This window comes from Ipomoea nil, unplaced genomic scaffold (genome assembly GCF_001879475.1).
Source record: "Ipomoea nil cultivar Tokyo-kokei standard unplaced genomic scaffold, Asagao_1.1 scaffold1149, whole genome shotgun sequence".
Classification (NCBI taxonomy): domain Eukaryota; kingdom Viridiplantae; phylum Streptophyta; class Magnoliopsida; order Solanales; family Convolvulaceae; genus Ipomoea; species Ipomoea nil.
The window spans coordinates 2,718,763-2,734,056 of NW_017617577.1; the positions used below are offsets into that span (position 1 = coordinate 2,718,763).

The following is a 15,294-nucleotide window of genomic DNA, read 5'->3' on the forward strand; positions in this document are numbered from 1 at the left end:
TGCTAAACTATCTAAACATCAGAAATCCTCGAATCAATGTCAAGTACATCATCATGGCTCGCAGGCCGATAAGGAACTAAACTAACTAAGCCCCGGGTCCTCTAGCGCGCTTCGGAGCTACTCATCTGTGCCTGAAAGTCAAATATATCTGTTCAGCGAATAATGCTGGTAACCCATTCTAACACGTTAAAATACAATATAGGTAGATATATATATATATATATATATATATATATATATATATATATATATATATATATATATATATATATATATATATATATATATATATATATATATATATATATATAAAAGGAAAACCATTTTGAAGCCGGAATGGATAAATATACTTATGAAACTCTAATTTAAAATCGAGAATAGACTCAGCAAGGGTAGGCATATTCATCAGATATAATCACGCATATAAAGATACTATCATATACCCTAAGGTCACAAGACTATTTCACATCATTCATATCAGTATTCAATAATTATCTGAACACGTAAACACATTTGGCGGTGTCGCAGGACCCTTCACGCGCCCATACACGAAGCGCCAGCGCATATAGCTCTGGCATGGCCCAGAAGCACCCTGCCTGTACCGCAGCACAAGGAGATTGATCGCAACCAATCAATGAACCGCAGCTTATTTATAACGTTTGATCGCAACTAAACGGTGGACCGCAGCCTGAATAGTATGTATGTCTGATCGCAACCAGATTATTGACCACAGCCCTATATATATATTTATATACCTGTCCGATCGCAACCGGCCGGGTTAACAGCTGATGGTTCTCAACCCATCCAACTGCCTGTATAGCCAATTGATCGCAACCAATTGGGGTATCATGCACAAATAACACATAGCCAAGCACATGCAACCCACATTAACACATAAGGAGGGGGAAATCATACATATATAACTTATGCGTGGTCAACCACATTACTAGAGATACGTCTAAGGGGTTCATGCACCTTTCTCCTAGGCCAACGGGATACCAATTCGACTAGCATGCAATACACAAGACTCTTTTATCCTACGAACGGTACCCGATACATCAAACTAGACTCAAGCACGACAAACGGGGTCCAATGGGACACCACGGGACACGGGGAAAACCACCATGTTCCACACTGGAATTCCAGCAGGTGGCCCGCCGGCTGCCCGCCTACGGCACATCACGAGGCAGTAGGTGCCCGGCGGGCAGTCGCCTGCCCGCTGCCAGGCGGTCCCATGGGGCAGCGGGTAAGTGGCCGGTACCCCTGCCCCCACCTACGCCCCACTGACTCTTATGTAATAATTCGATCCCGAGATCTCTCGTGGAACCCGAAACCATGTCCAGACACGCTTAAACACAAACGACGACACCATGTAATCAAGTAATGGATTAAAACCAAGAATCACATTAAATACATCCTAACACAACTCCTAAACATACTAAGACTCAATACCCGATCATGCATAATCGCACCCAAACATACCAAGAATGTCACAATACGTAATCCACGATTTAACCCTAGGGCTCTAGTCGTATTTAAAGCACAAGATCACAATTTATCTTAAAATCAAGAACATCAAGATTATTACACAAGCATCAAGATCAACACTTCAATATCCAGATCATCTCATAAACATCAAGATTATCTCATAATCATCATAAAAGCCTTATCAAGACACAAGCATCGAATTGCATATCAAAGGAGCCAAAGAAGAAGATTATAGCAAGGAAAATAGGTTTTTTTGAGACATGAGTTACCTCTTAGCCTTAATTAGAATCCTTAGCTACTAAGGTTCTTTCTCTAAGATTTCTTCTTCGTGATTTCTCCTACGTTTGGTGATAGGGGAATTCTTGGGAATTCTTGTTTGGTGGAATCTATTGTGGTGTGATTTCTAGCTGTCTCCTAGGTCCTTATATATACTTAAGAGTCCTAACTAGGGTCTGAATGGTAAGGATCTACTTATTCTATTCCTTATAGGACTAAGGACTTGGTTTAGGGATAAGGGTCTATGATCCATGGTGGACCCTTCTTAATTAATTAAGGGAATTCAATTCTATTTTAATGGTAAGTAATTAAATAAGAGTAAAAGACAATTTTGGTCCTAGACTTATAGTGGCACGGACAATTTTAGTCCTCCATAAAAAAATCAGACAATTTGTGGACATTCTTATTGTAACGAGGAAAATTTTGGTCCTCCGTCTATATTTCTGTTAGATGGTCGTCTAAGAGGAAGGCAATTGCGTCAATTTCCACGCTATCTTCTTCTCCGACCTTCAATTCTCTGTAACTGGCAACACCAAACCCCAAAATGCAGACGATTGAAATATGGTGTTGAAAGAATTCACTGGCACCATTGTCCCTTGTGGCAATGCCACCTTTGGAGCACGCTCATCAAACTGAATATCAAATGGTTCAAGCCCTGACTTCCTAGTAAAATAGAAAACCGAATCAACATCAGGCAAACTATTTGAAATTCCCTGCCGAATGAATTGTCTCACACCAAAAACCTCGGCGTAGAACTCCTCGCGCTCAATCTCACCCACATTATTCAATGGCAAACCTCTTGGCCAAACTGACCTTTGGCTAAAATGTATATAAGGGTTAACAACAGTCCTATTAGGATTTTCATGACTATACTGCAAAATAACCTCCTGCCTAGCAGTCTCCCCAACCAATTCGATATCGAAGTGCTTCCAAAGATAAGTAAATTGCAGCTTTCAAGCTCCAATCTTGGGGATTTTTCGAGTTCCCAACAGCCAAAACTTGCCACCCTTTCAACTTTGTGAGCTTCCTGAGTGAATCTGACGGGTAATTAGACACGGACACAATGATCCACTTCTCGAATCGGAAATTCGCATAGGGAGAAGACTTATCTAGGATTGCAGGGATGTCATTCCAGTTGATCTGAGGCATATGGGGTTTAACAGAGTGCGCCTGCGTGGACTCAATGCACAGCAAGGCGTTTGAGCCCTCGGCGACGTTGCAGAAATAGAATAAACCGACGACGGTGGCTACGAGGAGCACAATGGTGAGGAGCTTGTATAGATTCTCCGAAACCCATGAGGTAAAATCGAGGTTTTTGGTCTAGGGAATGCAAGAGCGAGGCAATGAATCTCTGCTGGGTTTCAACCCCTTGGGAGATTTCGGGTCGACCCGTTTCGATCTTGGACTAACATTTCAGCTCCTCCTCAAATCCACCACCCCGCAAAATCAAAACACAAATGAAGCGGTGGCTTTGGAGCTGAAATCTTGCGCTCATTTGTTCCCTCGGCGTGGCATTGACTTGAGTCGAGCTCATTTGTATCTTTGTGACAAAAACACAAACACCTGGCACCACCTTGATCTTGCCTGCCTTCTGCCGTACGTGTAGAGAATTTGATCGAGTTGTCGACATTGTGAAGTATAATTTGGTGAAGGGGAGTTTTCTTTATGATTGACTGTAAGCTAGTTGGTTGGTTGGTTGGTTGGTGCCGTGACTCTCATTTTAAAAAATTAAGATGAAGTTACAGAGAAGTGAAGGTTGGAGAAGAAGATAGAGTAAATTGACGCAATTGTCCTCATATTAGACGGCCATCTAACTGAAATATAGACGGAGGACCAAAATTGTCCTCGTCATAATAAGAGTGTCCATAAATTGTCTAATTTTTTTATTAAGGACTAAAATTGTCCGTGCCACTATAAATCTAGGACCAAAATTATCTTTTACTCAATTAAATAATTAGTTCGGGTTAGAGGCCGTAACACGGGGTGTTACATAAATATTTCAGAATTATTATTTATTGTTTTATTTACCTAACTTAATAATTCTGATTTTAGAATAATTTATTCAAGAATTTGTTTCTTAATTAATTATTTGTTAATGGAGTTTCTTAATAAATTCTTATTTTTTCTTTAGGGTTTTATAATTATGTCTTCTAAAAAATATTCATCTGAGTTTAAGAAGCGTAAAAATAAAAGAAGAATTGAGCAACTAACTCAATCTAAAAAGGGAGCTCTTGAAAAATTCATTACAAAAGAAACTCAAATAGATGTGTAAAAAGATGATGCCAAGGAAAATTTGTTAGATATTAATTTTCATATAGAAGATCAGGATGATTGTAAGATTGGAAAAAATTTAAATGATAGTATGAACAACGATAATAGGTATCACTGTGACAATGAAAATAATAAGAATGTTAACAGTTGTTTAGATGATGTGGTCACAATGATAAACCAAATAATTCGTTTTTATTTGACATATATGATCCAAGAAATTGGGATGCCCTTGATTCTAAATTAACAGATATTCTTGTGAAAGATGGTCCTAAAAGAGATTTATAAATAAATAAAGGTCCTAAAGATAAATTCTTTAGAAAATTTTCTTTAGCATTTTACACAAGATATTTGCCAAATAAAGAGAAGTGTGATCAAGATTGACTTGTATATTCAAAAGAACTTGACGAGGTGTTTTGTTTTGTTGCAAGATTTTTAAAAAAGGTATAGGAAAATGTGTTTTGGTCAATGAAGTTCATATTAAAAGTTTGGTAGATGATTTTGCGTCTAAATGTGCACGGCGCATGTCACTTTTTAAAAATTTTAGATATATTTTTTATACAATATTTATATTTTGAATTTTTGACACAACTTTTTGGAGAACTATTATTTATATATACAAATTATTTGAAAAAATTGGGCCCAATTTAAGAGATTGCACAGGACGCCATCTTTTATTTAAAGGGCCCTGCGTAGAAAACATTAGAAATGTATCTGAGATCTCCATTCTTCAATGCGATGAGTATTTACCCTTTTCCGGTCACTAGAATGGTCTTACCATCACTAAACTTAACAGTTGTGTGGAATGATTCATCAGACTCAATGAACAACTCTTTCATGCCACACATATGATTTGTGCAGCCAATATCCAAATACCGCGTGTGTCAATGTGGATTGTTGTTTGATGAAGAAACCATCAAAATATCATGGTCTGTTCCAACAACACTTCCAACACCATCTAAATTACCGACCTCTTGTGCATAATTAGCAGTTTGGCTGTCATTCTTATATCAGCATTCATTTGCATAGTGACCACATTTGTGACAGCAGTAGCACTCGACATTTGATTTGTCAGGCTTCCCTTTGCCTTGTTTACGACCTCAACCTCTCGAAGTCCGCGTGTTGAAACTTGTGTTAGAACATGTGTTGTTTTGTTCACCATGACCTTTGTTGGAATGATTGATATTTCTTCCGCTACCTCTACCTTGAGAATTTCTAGATCTTCTACTGAAATCACCGATCAAGGCTTGCACTTAAAGAGCTTGTTCCAACGACTTCTCAAATTTGTTGTTATTTTCCTTCAATCTCAGCTCATGTGTTTTCAATGAACCATACAATGACTTGATTGTCATTGTTGTTAGATCATTATCTTCTTCAATCGCAGTCACAACATGTTCAAACCTTAGAATCAAGGTTCTCAAAGTTTTTTCGACCCTACTTTGTTCCATGAGAGTTTTGCCAATGTTCTTTATGTTGTTGGACAATGCTAAAACACGATTAATATAGGAATCAATCATTTCACCCTACTCCATCTGCAATAGCTCGTACTGACGCCTTAATGTTTGAAGACGTACTATCTTGGTTTTCTCAACACCCTTGTATGAGTTTATCATAATGCTCCCTGCCTTATTAGAGGTCTTTGCACATTCAATCTGCTTGAAGGTTTCATCACTCATCCCTTGATGGATGTAGTACAACGCCTTCTTGTCCTTCTTAGCTACATTATCTAATTTTTGCAGGTATTCTAGTTTCAACAATTTCCAACAAATCATGATAATCAAAGAACACCGTCGTTTGAGCGCAGCAACGATTGTAATTTTTTCCATCAAGAACAGGAATAGATAGTTGTGTTATGTTTTTCATTGTGACCAGGGATTGAAATAGGTCGATCACCTATCAAGGGGCCTACAGCTTGACCTAGCCATTTAGTAAATAGGCTAGGCATAGGCCTATTTTAAGGCCTATATGTTTAAAGCCCAAACTAATTATATATATCAAATTCTAAAACATAAATTCTTAATTTTTAATTTTCACACTTTCTGGTCTCTCCATATTTCCCTCTTAGCGGAGTAGCAAACTCATCCTTGCATACTGCATAGTAGTAGTAGTGTAGGTCATGTAGTGAGACGACGATTGATGTTGAGTTCTTATCTTAGTTTTTAATTTCTTTTTTATTAAAATTCAATTGATGTTCATGGCGTCTATTGGTGTCACTACCTGCACACTTGTTGTAGCTGACGTTCATCGATTATTGTTATATTATGTTTAATATTTTTAACAAATATGTAGTCCTTATAAAATGTATAATGTGTAGATCTTAAATAGACTCAAACCTATTTAAAATCTACAACAAAGTTTATATTTAATGGCATACATACTAAATAGGCCTTTAAAAAAAGTTTTAAGCGAGGTCATACCTATTGTAGGCTCAGGCTTGTGCCTAAAAAATAAATAAAAAATAAAAAACGTGCGTACAGGCTCAAACCTAGGCCCGAACCTTAAGTTCTGAAAAATTATTTTGTAGATTGTGATCCACACAGTTGTGTGGACCATAGTTCAAAATGACGTTGTTTTTACTTTGGAAAAAATCGTGTTCCGCGTGCATGTATTAAATCAATGAACTTTCTGGATAAGATAATGTATTTTATGAGTTAGAATAATGTACTTTATGTGTTAAAACAATGTACTTTATGTGTTATAATGAAATTTTTGGGGTAAGATAATATACTTTATGAGTTAGAATAATGTACTTCATGTGTTAGAATAATGTGTTTTATAAGTTAGAATAATGTACTATAGGTGCACCTAGTTATAACTATAGGTGCACTTAGTACTGATACTCAGTGTAAATTTTACTTGCACCTATAATACAATTTACATGCATTTGTAATACATTTTACTTGCACTTCGATGTTCAATTATTTACGAAAATGGCATCGCATTTTTTTTTAAATCAGCGTTTCTCATCCATTAAATCTGGACACGTGGACGAATAGCAGACATTCGCATTTCGCTCCTGGGCGAGCCATTCGCACCAGAATGCAACTATCTGTATATATATGTGTGTGTGGAGTTCCAACGAATACACATGCTTAGGTGAGCTAATAGTTGATCTAAGACGTTTGCAAATTTGAACGTACTCTACCATGAGGTGTGTGGGAATATATATAGACATGGCATCAAATCCTACTATATATGATTGGAGATTATAAAAATTATATATTTGTTAATTAGTTATTTATCTTTATTATATTGAAATACAAAATACAGATACGTAATAATTATATATAGTACCGTGCTGACTGTGTAGTAGTGTAGTATACTATGGAGATGAAACGAATGATATATAAAAATGTATAGATATGTGGGGTTCACAGAATCAAAGTGGGATACTGACTAGATATTTTATGTATTCAGCCTGGAATCTGGATGGTATATCCACTTTATTTTTGTTTTTCTTTTTTTTTTTTTTTTGTATAAGTGGGGATATTAAAAGCTGATTTTGTTGGGAAGTTGGGAAGGTGAGATCCAAGTCCGTCAAGACATAAATAGAGTACCATATGGGATGCAGATGGCTCATCACCTTCTGCATTAAGTACATGCAAGTTGAAATATTAAAAAAAAAAAAAAAAAAAAAAAAAAAAAAAAAGAGACTAAAAGTGAAATGACACCTACAAGTCTTGAACCAAAAATAAAATAAACTCTTATGTATTTTCAGTTAATAAATTATATGTCTATAAATAAATTAAATGCATATAATATGTTAACTACAAACACATATTATATTAATTACAAATGCATAAAATGAATGTCATTTTAGACCACTGTCCATAATATCACATGAACCCCATTCTATGGTATAATTTGCCCAAGTCAGGCATCCCCATACTACATATCGCGTCATAAACAGAAATTTTCTTATCCAATATATTGATCGATTACCATCAGTTGTCAGGGGGGATAAAAATAAATAATTTTCTCACTAGTTGATCATTAATGTTAACAAAGGCCAAATTATAATAAGACACTTTAAACTATTTATTTAAAAAAAAAAAAAAAATCTTACATAGCACTATCGCACCGGGCACCCCGCAAAGTCTTTGTAATATAATGCACCTCTTCCATCATTGAAGGGCTACCCAAAAATAGGTTCATGCGAAAATTTTTTTAAAAAAAATTTATGGAACATTTGACGTTTTTCTTCTGAATTACACTTTTTTTCTCTGAATTATTCGTGTATCTGCATTAGCCCCTTAAATATTTTAAAACAGTACTTTTTCTCTTTGATATATTAAATAGACATTTTTACCTTAAAAATAAATATTTTATTTATTTTTCTTCTCCAACAAATTATTACTTATATAGGGATGAACACGGTTTGATTCGAAATAAACAGGACATTATAGCAATCAAATCAAAAGGTTTCGGTTATGATTCAACACCAGAACTCAATATGTGGGTTTAAGTTTATTAAAATCGTAAACCGGAAAAATTGGATCCTGAACCGTGAATCATCAGTTTGAAATCGAAACAACAAAAGGCATTAGCTTAAAATTAGAATTATAATATTTGCAAATAATGTATGTTTTTTTTTTTTTTGCATTTATTCTAATTCTCAATAGCAATTTGGTTCTGATTTTGAACCGTCGGTTCATGGTTTCGGATCTAGTTTGAACCGATGCATGGTTCAAACTTTTTTAAAAATTTTATTTTCTATTTTTAAAATAGTATAAATTCAACAATTAAACTATTTTTTTTTTACTTCGGAATCAAAACCAACCATTCTTATTCGCGATTTTAATAAACTGAAACCCAAATATCGGGTTCTAGTTCTAAATTGTAACCAAAAAATTTTTTTTTGATTGTTATAGTGTCTGTTCGGTTTGAACCAAACCGTGGTCATAATTTATTGGAAAAAAAATAACTGAAATATTTATTCTAAGGATAAAAAGGCTATTTAACATATCAAGAAGAAAAATCGTCACTTTTAAAATAATTGATAGGTTAATGTGAATACATGAATGATTTAAGGGGTGTATAACTCAGGGATAAAAAAATTCATTTTCCAAAAAAATGTAAAAGAAATAATGAAAGCACGTTTTGACTTTTGATTGAAGGCCGGATCCATGAACATATCATTAAGTAGTTGACCTAATATACATTTTATAAATAGCATGTTGAATTTTTCTCTATGCTTTGGTCCTACCAAAACTAGAATATAACAGCATAACACAATGGTTGGTAGTTGACAATATTAAAATATTAGAAAAGGATCGAATAAGCATTAGAACTAATAGAAATACTACAATTAAGCTAAAGTATTTTAATTAGACACTTTAATATGTAAGCTGAATTAAAATAAATAAATAAATATATATATATATATATATATATATATATATATATATATATATATATATATATATATATATATATATAGGGATGCACTCAGGTGCGAATAAGTACCCAGGAAGGAAATAGAACGAATCAGCGCGCGACACGTGTCCAGATCTAATAACTTAAAAAAAATGCGGTGGCATTTTCGTAAATAATTAAACATCGAAGTGCAAGTAAAATCACTTACAAGTGCACCTACTTTCACCTAGAAGTGCATGTAATTTTGCCTTGTTAGCATTCACTTTCCGCAAACATTCATGCACCTGGGTGTGTTTATAACTATAGGTGCAACTATTTATAACTATAGGTGCAACTACTTATAACTATAGGTGCACCTACTTTCACCTATAAGTGCATGTAATTTTTCCTTGTTCACATTCATTGATCTGAGTTCAGCGGGTAGTAATACCCCTGAAAACCACTCGCAAACATTCATACACCTAGGTGCAACTACTTATAACTATGTGTGCAACTACTTAGAACTATAGATGCAACTACTTAGAACTATAGGTGCAACTACGTATTGATGATCAGTGTAAATTTTTACTTGCACCTATAATACATTTTACATGCACTTGTAATACATTTTACTTGCACTTCGATGTTCAATTATTTACGAAAATGCCACCGCGTTTTTTAAAAAAATCTGTATTTCTCATCCATTAGATCTGGACACGTGGATGGACAGAATCCATTCCTATTTCGCGCCTGGGCGGAGCATTCGCACCCGAGTGCGATTCTATATATATATATATATATATATATATATATATATATATATATATATATATATATATATATATATATATATATATATATATATATATATATATATATATATATATATATATATATATATATATATATATATATATATATATATAGGGATGCACTTAGGTGCGAATAAGTGCTCAGGAGGGAAAAGCGAACGAATTCGCGCGCGACACGTGTCCAGATCTAATAACATTAAAAAAAAAACGCGGTGGCATTTTCGTAAATAATTGAACATCGAAGTGCAAGTAAAATCACTTACAAGTGCACCTACTTTCACCTATAAGTGCATGTAATTTTGCCTTGTTAGCATTCACTTTCCGCAAACATTCATGCACCTGGGTGTGCTTATAACTATATGTGCAACTATTTATAACTATAGGTGCAACTACTTATAACTATAGGTGCACCTACTTTCACCTATAAGTGCATGTAATTTTGCCTTGTTAACATTCATTGATCTGAGTTCAGCGGGTAGTAATACCCCTGAAAACCACTCGCAAACATTCATACACCTAGGTGCAACTACTTAGAACTATGTGTGCAACTACTTAGAACTATAGGTGCAACTACTTAGAACTATAGGTGCAACTAAGTATTGATGCTCAGTGTAAATTTTTACTTGCACCTATAATACATTTTACATGCACTTGTAATACATTATACTTGTACTTCGATGTTCAATTATTTACGAAAATGTCACCGCGTGTTTTTTAAAAATTAGTGTTTCTCATCCATTAGATCTGGACTCATGGACGAACAGAATTCATTCCTATTTCGCGCCTGGGCGAAGCATTCGCGCCTGGGCGAAGCATTCGCACCTGAGTGCGATTCTATATATATATATATATATATATATATATATATATATATATATATATATATATATATATATATATATATATAATTAGCGGTTTTAGCATATTACCATAAGGTAAACTATTGACTAGACATGCTATGTGAGTTTTTAAAGTGATTTGGCACTAGGTTGGGTATTTTTAGAATTGATGTAACTTAATAATAAATAATAATAATAATTTAATTTTGATATTTGAAAAATGTTTTTTTTGAAAGAAGACTTGGCTTCTATTACAGTTGAAGACGAGGTTAGCTTTTCATCTTCGTCTTTGTTCGGACAAAGATTAACTCATCTTTGTCTGATTTGGATGAAGGCAGTTCGGATCTAGGGTAAAGAATTGTTTATCCAAATTGAAACAAATTTAGGTGGAAGGAGGATGCCAACAAGAGAGCAAGGTCACTGGTGATATACCAATGGAGCTTTTATTTTTTTTTTTTCCCTTTTTTAAGAAAAAAATAAATATCAAAAAATTATTATTATTATTATTATTATTATTATTATTATTATTATTATTATTATTATTATTTACTACGCACCTTACGTTTTAAACTTAATAAGCACATTTAGACACGTAATGCTATAAACTTACGCATCTTAAACTTTGAACTTATGCACCTTTAAGCTTTGAAAATACGCACCTTAAGCTTTACAATTATACACCTTAAACTTTCAACAATATGCAAAATTACCATAATGCCGCCGCATTATTTTTAATTTATCTTCATTCAGAGCTGTTGATTTTGGCAAGATAAATGAGTATGATTAATTCCCATGTTTCACCTGAGAGAAGTTTCGCACCTGATCCCTTGCATATATAAATAAATAAATAAATATATATATATATATATATATATATATATATATATATATATATATATATATATATATATATATATTTATTTATTTATTTATTTATTTATTTAGGGTGCTGGTCCTATGAGAACCATCATCCCTATGAGTACATGAGAACCAATATGGTGCATTAAAAAAACAGATTTATGGAGAGATTAATTGAGGGAATACAACATTTGTGTGTGCATATGGAGCATTGGGTTTGTGCAAACATAGGATATGCACACAGCACATGCTCTATAATCTATATGCACATGTGAATGTTGAATTCCCCCAACTAAACTCATCTTAGATATGTGTAACTTAGTGTTGAGTTCAAGTTTTAATTGTGATAATGTGAATAATGTCTAGCTTTAATCATAAACAAATAAATTATATTTATATAAATAAATGTGAGTAGAAAAGATAGAAGATGTTGATAATTAAAAGAAGACGATAATGGATGTAATCATATATAGTAATGAATAAGTATGTAAGTAATAAGTATGTAAGTAGATAATGGCGAGAATGTAGTTATTATAGTGATATATAGTCAAATAGATTATAGAGATTCTATTTTCCATTGTAAAGCAATTTTTAAAAGTTCTCAAGTTTTCTAAAAAATTGGAAAACGTTTTCAGTTTTCAAAATAGAAAATTGTGCTACTAAACATGTTTTCTATTTTATATTCTCAAATTCTCCGGTCAGTAAACGAGCCCTTAATGTTTTAAAATTATAAATTACAATTTTAATTTATCCATATTGGCTAATACACTCTACATTTATTGATGTACTATATACAATGCAAATGTGATGAGTTTTAACAATTAATCTCCTTATAAAAAACAACAAATTGAAGCATCAGTCATGTTCATGTCAGCAATTGAAGAATTGAAATCACTACACTATATAAATATAGAACAGGAAAAAAAAAACTATTTTGCCTATAATAATATTACAACAAACATGCTCCTAACTCTTGGGAGCAAAACCCTTGATTGATATTATGAAATTAATTAATTGACATCTATCTAGGGGTAGAAAAAATGTGTTTTTATGGGGTGAAGTAGCAGATGTGCTTTGAGATTGGGTAAAATTTGAGGTGGAGGACCACAAAAGATGGGGATTCAGAAAGAGCCTAGAAATGAAGGGAATTGAATTGAAGTTTGGTTATGAGGACCACCATTACTTAGGACCACGGCATTTCCCTGTGACCACTCCTATTTCACGAGATCTCTCATCCATATTATTAGCAACTTCGTCAAGGCGTTTGTGGCCGCCACTTTATGCTCACAAGAATATAGTGACACCCCTCCTTATGTCAAGCTGCATGCTATGCACAAAAATGATGCTTACCCCTCCCAGGTGGTTAAGTCCTACCCATGTAAAGGTCTCAACTAATCTTTGCTTTTTAAGTATATTAATTAATTACATTAAATATGTATATAACTCTTTCAATGCATGTTATTTCTTTCATAAATTACAAGGTGTAAACACCCAAATTATTCTGTGCACTTGAGTCCACCTTACAATGTGGACCCGGGTCCAAATGTTCACAATTTATCTTTAAAATATTCACGATTTGTATACTACGAACACACAATGTTAGCATATATGTAATTGATTTCTTGTTTTGTATTCACAAGTTCCTTTCAAATACTGTAATCACACAATATTAACAGATTATGATGTGTGAACATTCTACAGTTGTTATGTATTTTGACTTAGAAATACAATTTCTATTCTAGAAATTCACAATTCCAATACTAAAAATATACAATTTATACCTCGTTTAGGACCAAGGTCTACCTTACAAGGTTTGGTCCATGTTATATCAACTCATACAAACACATGCTTCGAGAGAATGAAATTTCTTTTACTTAAATCAATAACCGTAAGTATTTTAAACCAGGTTATACTAGACGGATCCACTAATTTAGAAGAATATAATGAGACCCCTACTTCATTAAGGTTTAAATTAACTAAAATGATGTAGAAGAGTTCATGCCCCCTTAAGATGGCATGTCCTCGTGCTATCTCTGTCAGTTATCCGCAAATGCATCATCCCTCAAGTTGCCTAGCGTGCACTCAACTCATTGATATAGTTTGGATATCAAATGATACGAACACGTGCCTTAATTACACTACAAAAACTAGTTTACGAGTATACATTTAACTCATGTCTTATATATTAACTTAGATTCTTGTCAGTAATCGATGTAAGACTTATATCAAGAATTTGATCTCTAACAACTTTTTTTCATTCACAAGGTTTAAACATAGTTTGTTACTTTAAGAGAATCAAATTCTTTTTATTCAAACTAATGGTTGTTAGCATTTAAACCGTGTTATTGAAGAAGGGATACAAAATTCGGGTTCTTAGATCCACTAATCCACAAAAGAAGCTTTGATTCCGTACTTCACTACAACCTTCATGGCATATTCAGGATTGGTTCACACCCAATTGGTTTGATGCTTAAGTTAGAGGTTCAAAGGAGAGCACAATTGTATTTTTATTATTTTATTTTTTTCTTAAGAAGAGAGAGAGAGAGAGAGAGAGAGAGAGAGAGAGATCAGAGAGAATGGGTATCGCTGAATTGAAAGACACAACTATCATTACTAACTCTTCTATGGTTGAAATCCCTCGCATGTCTTTTAATTAGCATAAGATTCGTCAAAGATGTGTGTAAATTGAAGATAGCAATTTCATTTTCCCCTCCTCCATCCTTTTTTTTTTTTTTTTTTTTTTAATGTAACATAGTTTCCATAAAAATTTAATAAAAACGTTCTAATATCTAATATATAATATAATATAAAGAATAAAGAAATTTTAGATTCAATCTTACTCTTTTCTTTTAGTTGTATAACAATAATATAAAAAGTAGTTGGATGACTCTCCTGTGAGACCCTCTCACATATTTTTATTTTTATCCGTATGACGGATTGGGTCTATATGAAACGTTATACTTATGATGGAAATTTTAATATTAATTAGTGATAAATTAATTGTTATTTATAAGGGAATATAATATTTTTAAGGAAAAAAGTAATAATACTTTCAAATTAAAAAAAAAATGCAATATTTAAGGGTTGAAGTGTTACTTATGAGAAAAAGTGTAATACTAATTAGGAAAAAATGATTAATTGTTAAAAATCGCAATACTTGGAAACTGTGATATTTTTTATTAAAAATAATGTAATACATTTAAATAAAAATTTAGTATTAGGGTTGAAGAGTTATTTTCTTTTTGAATGTTACTAACTTTACTACATTGTAGTATTTTTTCAAATATACTTTCTCATGAACCTCTCACATGAGGGAAATCACTACATACCATATGAGCACAAAGTACTTGGCAAGGTTGAAGAGTTACTATTGAGAAAAAATGTAATATTTATAAGGA

At 33.1% G+C, this 15,294-nt stretch overlaps 1 long non-coding RNA gene across 1 annotated transcript in view; it reads right to left on the reverse strand.

Annotated features, from left to right (window-relative positions):
• The window catches only part of LOC109183707, a 26,160-nt gene continuing 10,866 nt past the window's right edge, over positions 1–15,294 (reverse strand). Inside the window, exons 2-3 of the long non-coding RNA XR_002054602.1 lie at positions 13,120–13,124; positions 1–11 (exon numbers count right to left, since the gene is read on the reverse strand). This is a non-coding gene — a long non-coding RNA (uncharacterized LOC109183707). The remainder of the gene's footprint in view (positions 12–13,119; positions 13,125–15,294) is intronic.